Here is a 10345-nt window from a genome sequence, read left to right as displayed (position 1 = left end):
ATACCATGACTATGAGATATGACAGATGGATGTCAAAACCGTATTTCTGAATGGAAACCTACTCGAGGATGTGTACATGACACAACCTGAGGGTTTTGTAGATCCACAACATACTAGTAGAGTATGCAAGCTGCATAGGTCCATTTATGGAGTAAAGCAAGCTTCTCGGAGCTGGAATCTTCGATTCGATGATGCAAGCAAACAGTTTGGTTTCATCAAGAACGAAGATGAGCCTTGTGTCTACAAGAAGGTTGTAGGGGATATAGTTGTCTTCCTCATATTGTATGTGGATGACAAACTACTCATTGGGAAGGACATCCCTTTGTTTCAGTCTGTCAAGACCTGGCTAGGGAGTTGCTTCTCAATGAGGGACTTAGGTGAGACATCCCGCATTTTAGGGATACATATCTATAGAGATAGATCTAAGAGATTGCTTGGCCTAAGTCAGAGTACATATATTGACAATGTACTCCTTCGGTTTGCCATGCAGAACTCCAAGAAGGGATTTCTGCCAATGTCATATGGCGTGAGTCTTTCGAAGACTCAAGGTCCCTCTTCTAGAGAGGAGAGAGCCGCATGGATCAGATCCCTTATGCCTCAGCCATAGGATCTATCATGTACGTCATGCTATGTACTCGACCTAATGTCTCGTATGCTTTGAGCATGACGAGCAGATACCAGTCAAATCTAGGTGAAAGTCACTGGATAGCGGTCAAGAATATTCTTATGTACTTAAGAAGGACTAAAGAATATTTCTTGATATATGGAGGCAATGATGAGCTAGCGGTAAAGGGTTACAGTGATGTCAGCTTCCAGATCGATCAGGATGATTATCGATCGCAGTCAGGGTTCGTATTTTGCATAAATGGTGGTGCTGTGAGCTGGAAGAGTTCGAAGTAGGACACAGTAGCTGATTCTACGACAGAGGCCGAGTACATTGCTGCATCAGAGGCAGCAAAGGAGGCAGTTTGGATCCGTAAGTTCATCACTGAACTTGGGGTGGTTCCCAGTATCGCTGACCCTATTGAGCTCTTTTGTGACAACAATGGAGTTATAGCACAGGCGAAGGACCCTCGCTCACACCAGCGGACCAAACACATACTACGGCGCTTCCATCTTATTCGAGAGATTATCGAGAGAGGAGATGTGAAGATTTGCAGAGTACCTACAGAGGCTAACATCGCAGATCCCTTGACCAAGGCTCTAGCACAGAGGAAGCATGATGGTCACACTAGGTCATTGGGGCTTAGAGCCTACACTGATTGGCACTAGTGCTAGTGGGAGATTGTTAGTTAGAGCCCTAGAGCCAATCATTTGATGATTGTATTATGGACTTGTTGTATCATATTCTTATATAAATAAAGGCATTTGTTTTTGGTTATTATACTTACTTGTATTGGTGCCAAATAAACTAAGTATAATAGCGTCCTTGAATAGAACGTTCTCACTTATATCAATCGGTTAGTTGAACCGATAGTGAGATGATATAGGGAACACTACTCTTAATCATTCCTAGTTGAGTGTTAACATTCAGGGACAATGTTAATGTAATAAGACTAGCATGTAGGTCAACTCGATGACTTGATCTCACAAGTCATGGATATAGAGATATCAAGTTGACACATAGGTATGTATTGGAGAATGTATACTGAATGACCCGCCATGAGAAAGTATCATGGATCATTATATGAGTGTCATATATTTTCTCATGTGGCTATTAGTATGACTACTAGTCCTTGGACCTGAAGTCACCATGGATCCCTACATAAGGAGTTATGTACTTTGGTTTCGTCAAACGTCACCCGTAACTGGGTGGACTATAAAGGCGATTACTGGGTATGTAACGAATTATACAGAGGGATGTGAGTAATGTAGATGAGATCTATCCCTCCTATATGACGGGAGCGACATTGATATTGTTGATAGAGTGAGACCACGAAGTGCATGGCCATGCCCAAATGAGTCAATATGAGATATTGAGCTCATTTGATTTAGTGAGTCTACTTGGAGATCAAGATTTAGATTGGTCAGAGGATGACACGGTCTATGCCTCACATTGATCAATCTAGATGTCTAGGATAAAGGACACTTGTCATATATTGTGAGGAGTCACAATTAGTAGTCACAAGGTGATGTTGGATCTCAACATTCTTGTAACTTGGGTAGTAATGATGTGTTGCTAGATACCGCTCATTACTTATGCTTCTAAATGGGTTTAGGGGCATTGCCAATGTTACAAGAACCTATAGGGTCACACACTAAGGATAATTAGATGGAGATTAGGTTCATATGATGAACCAAGAGGATTAGATTCATTTGATGAATCAAATTGGATTAAGAGTAATTTTAATTGGCTTAATTGAGTTGAACTCAAGTTGATTCATGTGTTCAATGAGTCTAATTTAGATTATGACTCATTGAATCAATTTAATTAAATGAATTAGATTCATTATATTAAATTGGCTTGAATTAAATGGTTAGATTAGATCAACCATAAGAGAGATTAAGTCAAGTTTGACTTGACTTGAGACGAAGAGGAAGAGTCAAGTTTGACTTGACTTTATGCCACATCATTTGTGACTTGGGATTAAGTGGCAAATGATGATATGCCACATCATCATGTCTAGCACATGTGTGTGCCACATCATGGAGGTTACAAGCCTCCTTTCCATTTAATGTGATCAGCCACATTAATTGTAAAGGAGTTACAATTGTGGCCGGCCACACAAAATGAAGGAGAATGAAATTATTTTCATTCAAGGCTCATTCACATCTTCTTCTTCCTTGAGTTCTTTCTTCTCTCCCTCTCCTCCTACCTTGGCCGAACCCTACTAAGGTGCTAGCACACTTTAGTTTGGTTTTTCTCCCTCTTTGTTCGTGTGGATACGCATAGAGAGTTGTCTACCTTGACAATTTGAGAACCGGCACCTTGGACGAGCGGGATTCGTGAAAGGCACACATCAAGGGTAAAACTCGTACTCTAATGTAGATCTAGAGTTTATAAACTCGTACTCGTAAGTTTTAGAAAGTTTTATTCTTCGCACGGATCCAGTGGCGGGGTTTCGGGGTTTTCGCGACACGAAAAAGCGATTTTCACGGCTCGAAAGACCCAACACCCGTGCCCAAGCCTAGGTCTGATTGCTCACTGCCGCACTTCTTCCTCTCTGCCGCATCTCTGCAGAGAGGCACTGCCCCTCTCCGATCTCTTCTGTGCTGCCACCGACCACCTTGGCTGACACTTGATCACTGCTGAGCATCATCTGAGAGGCATCTCGACGGCAACCACTGTTGATCTAGCTGACTGTTGCCAATCTACAGTCGATGCTACCCTTTGCCATGAGCAGCTAACCTCAACACCTCATTCCTCGGTCCCCTGTTCCCGCGAGCAACCAAGTTGAGGTAAGCTATGTTTTGTGAATTAGAGTGTGACTCGGTGATGATTTGGAGCGATTTGTAGCTCTGATGTGCAATCCACTGTGTAAATCTCAGACATTGCCGCACTGCATCCTTCACCGGGAGTGCATTGCAGCCATCGGCGCTAGAACTCGTAGTGTTTTCTGGCTGGCACTCATAAGGTAAATTACTGCCACTTATTTTGTAGATGTTTTAGTATTTACTTAGTACTGATCTAGGTAATCTAATTTGGGGATTAACTACGGCTTATTGCACTAGCCACAAGGAGGCAGCAGTAAATTGTTTCTAGCTGCAAGTCAATAGTAGTAAATTATAAATATGGATTAGTGGTTTTGCTGATTCATGTATGTTGGATAATTGTAGTATGCCAGTATAGAAGAGATAACCAATTGGATTAGATTAGTGAAGGAATTTATACTTGCTGTTTATAGACCCAAGTGGTTGTCTGATAATTAGGGTTAAAAAGGTTGGATCTAATCTAAGCTTCGGATTAGATTCGGTTTATTTAATTAACCGACGTTAATGATTGAATTAGGGTTCCTAGTAAATAGAGATTTTGGTTTAGCTATTTTGTTTACAATAAAACTTAGCTAAACTGTACGATTTATTACAGGATTCAGATTCGAGACGAGCACTTCGACATAGAGGTTGATTAGCTCGATCTACATTGGAGGCGGGTACCTTAACCTATCTATTTTGATATGTCTTGTTGATATGTTTAGTAGATTTTAGCAACTAACAATAATTATGTTTATATCTGTATCGACATGTCACTATTTATTTCCGAGCATGATTTGTTTGTTACTTATTTAGCATTCATACCATGTTTATTATTTATGTTATAGAGGTAGTGACATGCCATGCTTTATGATATACCGGACTGGTTAGATACCATACCTGACATGTGTACTTAGATCATATTATTTGATCCACATATATGGTACATGTTTTTATGGAGGTATATAGGATCAGAATACTTCTATGCTTAGTATCATGCACCATCTCGCATGATTGCATGCTGTGTGATAGTCGGCTCCATTATTGTTAAGCGCATTGCCAGTTACATGGGTCTGCACACACAACCACTCATGGGTTAATGATTTTTATTCAGGCAAGGTGTGTGCAGCAGGTTGCTCTGTTTGGCTCCGTTGGTCCGCTCATGGGTAGTGTGATGCAGCGTGATAGTCGGCAGGGATCCCTCCTCTGGACTAGCTTAGGGAGATGAGAGCATTGCGCTCCCCCACTTGTGATTTGGGGTAGAAGGATAGGTGTACTCCGACAGCATCCCGTCCACTCGGTCACTCATCAGGAGTAGTGACAACAGAGTGCACGGTTGTCACAGCCCTACCCACTCAGTTTCACCATCGTGTGTGAGATGGCTGACTGACGTCAGGGTGATCAGGACATGTTATTGGCATCATATGCATTATTTGCATTTATTGCTTGTGTTTGTTGTACTTTATATGCTACATATTGGATGGATGCATTATTTGACATACATACAGGATTTATGATATTCGGGGTCTGACAGCCTTGATATCCCTATTCCTAGGTTCTGGTTAGTACAGATACTCCTTCCTTTGCCGTTTTGCATTTTCTATCCAGGAGACTGTACACATATTTATTTCTGCTGGTTATTATTTACTATGCATGTCAACTAGGTATCCACTGAGTGTTGGACTCACACCCCGTTATTACTATTTTCAGATTGAGGCTGTTCAGGAGGCTCCAGTCGCTAGTCCCCCACTACTGTGTGTCACGACGAGTTCACACATTTCGGTTTCCTTATTATGTTATAGACTATGTTTCAAACTTGTATCTTTTGACATTTGGATCTTGCACGATTTCTTATTCTCGATGGGTTTTCATTTAGATGCATGCTGATGATTTATGTTTTATGGGTGTAGTTCAGTAGGATATCGGATTTGTGTTTTATGAGTGTAGTTGAGTAGGATATCGAATTTGTGCTTTATGGGTGTAGTTGAGTAGGTTATTTGAAATGATTATCTTATCGTTGTTTAGGTTAATGTTTTACTATTAAATTGCGTGGGTGTTTGATTATTTTCATTGTTATTATACATATGTTCCAGCCGTGTTGGCCGAGGTATCTGGATTGATGTAGTCAAATTTCATATTGTCACCCGTACAGGGGAGATGCTGCCGAAATTTCTTCTGGCAAGGACTACCTAGGGCGTACAATAGATGACCAAAAAAGTAGATGGGATATTATACCTTATCCTCTTGTCTTAACAAAACTATTGTAACTGCTTCTTCGGAGGCTGACAAATACATCCACAACATTTCTCCTGATACCAACTTAGAGAGTAGGGGTAGTCGGAATAAATATTATTTTAACTCCATAAAAGTTTGATCACATTTATCATTCCATTTGAACTTAGTCATTTTTCTTAATATCTTGAAGAAAGGCAGACTCTAGCCAACTATACAAGATATGAATCGAGATAATACCATGATACGACCCACCAATCATTGCGCTTCTTTAAGATTATGAGGGGGTAGCATGCTTTGTAAGGCCTGAACTTTCTCCGGATTAGCCTTGATTCCTCATTCGGTGATGATATATCCCCAAAATTTTCTAATCTTGACTTCAAACAGACACTTGTGATGATTTTGCTTAAGACCGTATTGCCTAAGGATGGTACAAGTCTAAAATGAGGGTATCGTCCCTGTAAATTTGATTAGAATATCATCAACATATACCTCCACATTCTTCCCGATTTGATGCTTGAAAATTTGGTTCATGAGTCACTAGTAGGTTATCCCTGCATTCTTCAAATCAAAGGGAATATCATTGTATAAAATGTCTCATTAGGAGTGATGAAACTGACATTTTCTTGATCTTCCTCAGCTAAGGAGATTTGATGATACCCCTGGTAAGAGTCTAGTATAAAAATGATTTCACAGCTAGCCGTCACATTCACTAATTGATTAATGCAAGGAAGTGGATAGCAATCCTTTTTGGCAAGCTTTGCTGAGGTCTTGGAAATCAATGTAAACCCGCCACTTACCTCTTAGTTTGGAGACCAGCACCATATTAGATAGCTAAGTTAGGAATTGAACCTTCTGTATGTAGTTGTCTTTTAGAAATTTATCTACTTCTACCTGGATCACCTGACTTTACTTAGGTGAGAATTTTTGCTTCCTTTTCCATACAAGTTGAGCTCCTGGTAGAGTGTTCAACCAATGAACCATTATCAAAGGAAAGACCCCTGCCACTTCTTTAGGTGATCAAGCGAAGACGTCATGATTATGAGAAAGACAAGCAATCAACTTGCCTTTAAGGCATGGTACAAGGTCATTGGCCACCCAGACGACCCCCTTAGGTGTGGGTCGAGTGAATTTACACTTCTTAATGACCCTCCTTGGGTCGAGTTACTGGTGACTTCTTAGTAACCTGAAAAAAGGTGTTGGGAGTGCGATGAGCCTTCTGAGAGTCCACATAGATTACATCCACATAGCATTTTTTTTCTCCACCAACTGCCTCCCTTTTACCTCCCTACTTGGCCTTCTATTGGAAATTTGACTTTTGATGGAAGGTGGAGACCATAGCCTGGAAAGTATTTAGCATTGGTCTTCCTAATAGAGCATTATAAGCTGACTTGGTATTCACCACCAAGAAGGGTGCACGTCGAGTCCTTTTTCTCGATTCTTCCCCTAAAGAAAGGGATAACTCAATCTACCCTATAGGTTGTAACTGATGCCCTGTAAATCCAAATAAAGAGGTATTCATGGAGTACATCTCTTCTCCATATAACTACAATTGATCAGAAGCATCTTTGAAAACAATATTAACAGAGATTCCCTTGTCAATGAATACTCATTTGACTATGTAATTGGCAATAAGAGTCCAAATTATAAGAGAATTTTCATGAGGGACCTCTACTCCCTGTAGATCATCAGGACCAAAGTTGATCATGGGATCGAGACCGATACCATGACTCGAGCTGACCATATAATTTTCTAATCGGTATCCTTGGGCCTTCCTAGGCCAGGTGGAATCACCATCTGTTGCCCCTCTATAAATCATATTAATCATTCCCAAGGGTCGACCTTACCAATGCTCTTATCATTATTTTTATCCTGGTCCATCGAGGGTAGCTGTGGTCAAGTACTGTCAGAATGGTGCTCAGGAGAATAAGATCGCTATTGTGAATTTTGCCCACTATCCATCTTTTACCCCTCATTTTATTGACGATAATAAGGTCCATCAAGTTTCTTGGATGGTGCATTATGCCTTGCTCTTCTTTGATATCATGCCTTACTCTTCTTTGATTGGCAACCAATCGTATCTCTCAGGTATATTGTTGACATTCTCTAGTGGACTGAGTACTCGACCAATGAAAATCATAATAAGGTCCCGTCATAAGCTCCCGACTTGATTCTATAATTGGGTTATTTTCTATTGTTTGCACAACTTTTTTCCCTTCAGTTCATGAAATCCTAACTTCGCAAGGGAGGTATATGTGCCTTCTAATCTGCTGGAGTGGGTGCGGAGGTTTGGGTTGATACTTCTTTTCTTTTAATAGATTGGACTTCTTCTACTTAAACATATTTGATAGGCCAAGCTTATAACCCATCAAAGTCAATTGGGGTTTTTTTTACCAAGGATCTAAATAAATCTCCATCGATCAGTCCCTGAGAAAATGCACTGACTTGTACTTCTGGAGTAACCAAACATACATCTATGGTCATCCGATTGAACCTCTATAGATAATCTTTTAAGGACTCAGCAAAAACACCTTATGAACATTGTCTTAAAGTCCTTGAAGGACTGTATGGAAGATGTTAGAAGGCAATTGAACCATCTTTGCACCGAGTCTGACAGTGTCATTAGAAAAATTCGACACTTGACCCTATCTGTATATTGATGTAATAAGGCAGCATTTTCAAATTTATAGAGGTGGTCTTCAGGATCTATTGCACCATTATATTCTCCAATTTATAGGGCTCAGAAATACCTTGGTAATTCATCTTTGAGAACTCTTGATGAAAAAGGGGGGCCTTTAGAATTTGGGGCTTTATTAGCTACATGCACCTTTTCTTTCGGGAGACTCTGATGGGGAATTTCCCCTGAAAAACCCATAGATTCCTCCATCATAATAGAAATACTAACAAGGACTAGGCATGCCTCTTTAGGGGTTTCTCCTAGCCAGTTTGATCTCGGTTGTAATGTCGGTGCCGCCTCTGCAGGTTGGGATGGTTGCTCATTCAGGAGGATAATCCCCAGGGATGTTAAAGGTTGGGGTTGCCCTTGTAACACCGCTTATATAGTAGTCGCCACAAGCTTGTTGAATTCTTCTATTATCATGGTGATAATGTTTGACCTTTCATTAGCTTCCACGCTGGATCGTCTGATGTCATCCATCTTACGTCTCAGTTTAGTTCTTAACTCAGAGTTCTCACAAATATCGTCAATTTGATCCTGCTTGAGAATGAAGATGTCTGACTCATCAGCAATGCACAACTATTATTACTGATTAGGAAAGTGATGTGGTTCCCCTTCTACAAAGATGAAGAAATCCTAGAAAATGAGTTAGAATGACAAGTAGAGAAGTCCCCGACGAAGCCACTCCGACGCTAAGTCAATTCTTTTTGAAGAAGAAAGTGGTTATAGAAAATTAGGGCTTTGAAAATATATGTGTGCATACCTTTGCTCATGAAAGTTAATTGTCTTTTATAGGACCGGATCTCTCCAGTAAGTTCTCCCCGTGCCCCTATTTCTCATTGTCATGGCTACATCCTCGAAATAAATACCCATTATGACCTATTTATGTCAGAGTTAATAGTTGCATTTTTCACATTTCCCGCAATAACAACTGCATTATTCATTGTCCTCCAAGAATAGCGTAACACTTTATTGCTCCAGTCCTTGATAGTTTGAGGGAGCCTAGAATCGTAAGTCAAGAGTCGACAGTCAAGAGTCGAGAGTCGGGAGTAGCTGGGAGTTGAGCACTAAGCGTAGCCAAGAGTAGCAGGGAATCAGCAGTTTGGAGAAACTAAGAGTAGCACACCGAGCGTAGCCAAGAATTGAGAGTAGTTGGGAATCAGTAGTCGAGAGTAATTGGCAATAGGACACCAATTGTAGTCGGGAGTCGGCAGTAGCTATGAATCAACAGTCGGGAGTAACCGAAAGTAGGACACCAAGCGTAGCCGGGAGTCAGCAGTTGGCAGTTAGGCCTTTGTTGACCTGCATGTCATTTTGATTTGTTCATTGACCCTCTTGGCCATGTGGTACCTAAGAAATACCCCTGCATCAATTACCAAAAGATTTTACATAATTTAACTTTTTAATCAAAGTGTACTCCCTTTTACACTAATTCGAAACTCTCATAGCACACACACAAAAATTTCTTGTTATTCTTCCATTGACAAATCCAAATCAGTGCTCCCCACTAGATTTGGGATTAAGATTTGAAGATAACCTTAACCATCAAAGGCTTAAGAGAAATGGTCCTAAATTTTGACATTCTACAAGTAAAAATAATTTAAATTTCTTACAATTGAATCAAATAAAATTCATGAAAGATTGATAGAAGATGTATAGCAAGGAGCCATCACCCTTGCATTGTAGATCACCAAAATACCACTCGCCTCCAAATCTCATAGAACCTCCACATGAAAGCGACGGCCTTGACTATGAAAATCCCTATAGCTATGATATAATTTCCCTCACCCATGACCATCTGATTCTCTCGCCCATGATCGCCTCACCTTGTCCACACTCCATCTTTAGCTCCAAACATACTTTTGTATGATTTACAAATGCATTAATTATGATCTTATGGTTAGCTATGGTTAAGAATCCTTTGTCACTATAGTTTTGTTAATGGTGATTTTGTTTTGTCGAAATCCTTTATTACGATAGTTTTCTTAACAGTGAATTTTGTCAAAAACATTTATTACTATAGTT

This window comes from Zingiber officinale, chromosome 5A (assembly GCF_018446385.1).
Source record: "Zingiber officinale cultivar Zhangliang chromosome 5A, Zo_v1.1, whole genome shotgun sequence".
NCBI classification, from domain to species: domain Eukaryota; kingdom Viridiplantae; phylum Streptophyta; class Magnoliopsida; order Zingiberales; family Zingiberaceae; genus Zingiber; species Zingiber officinale.
Note: the sequence above shows the minus strand (reverse complement) of the source record.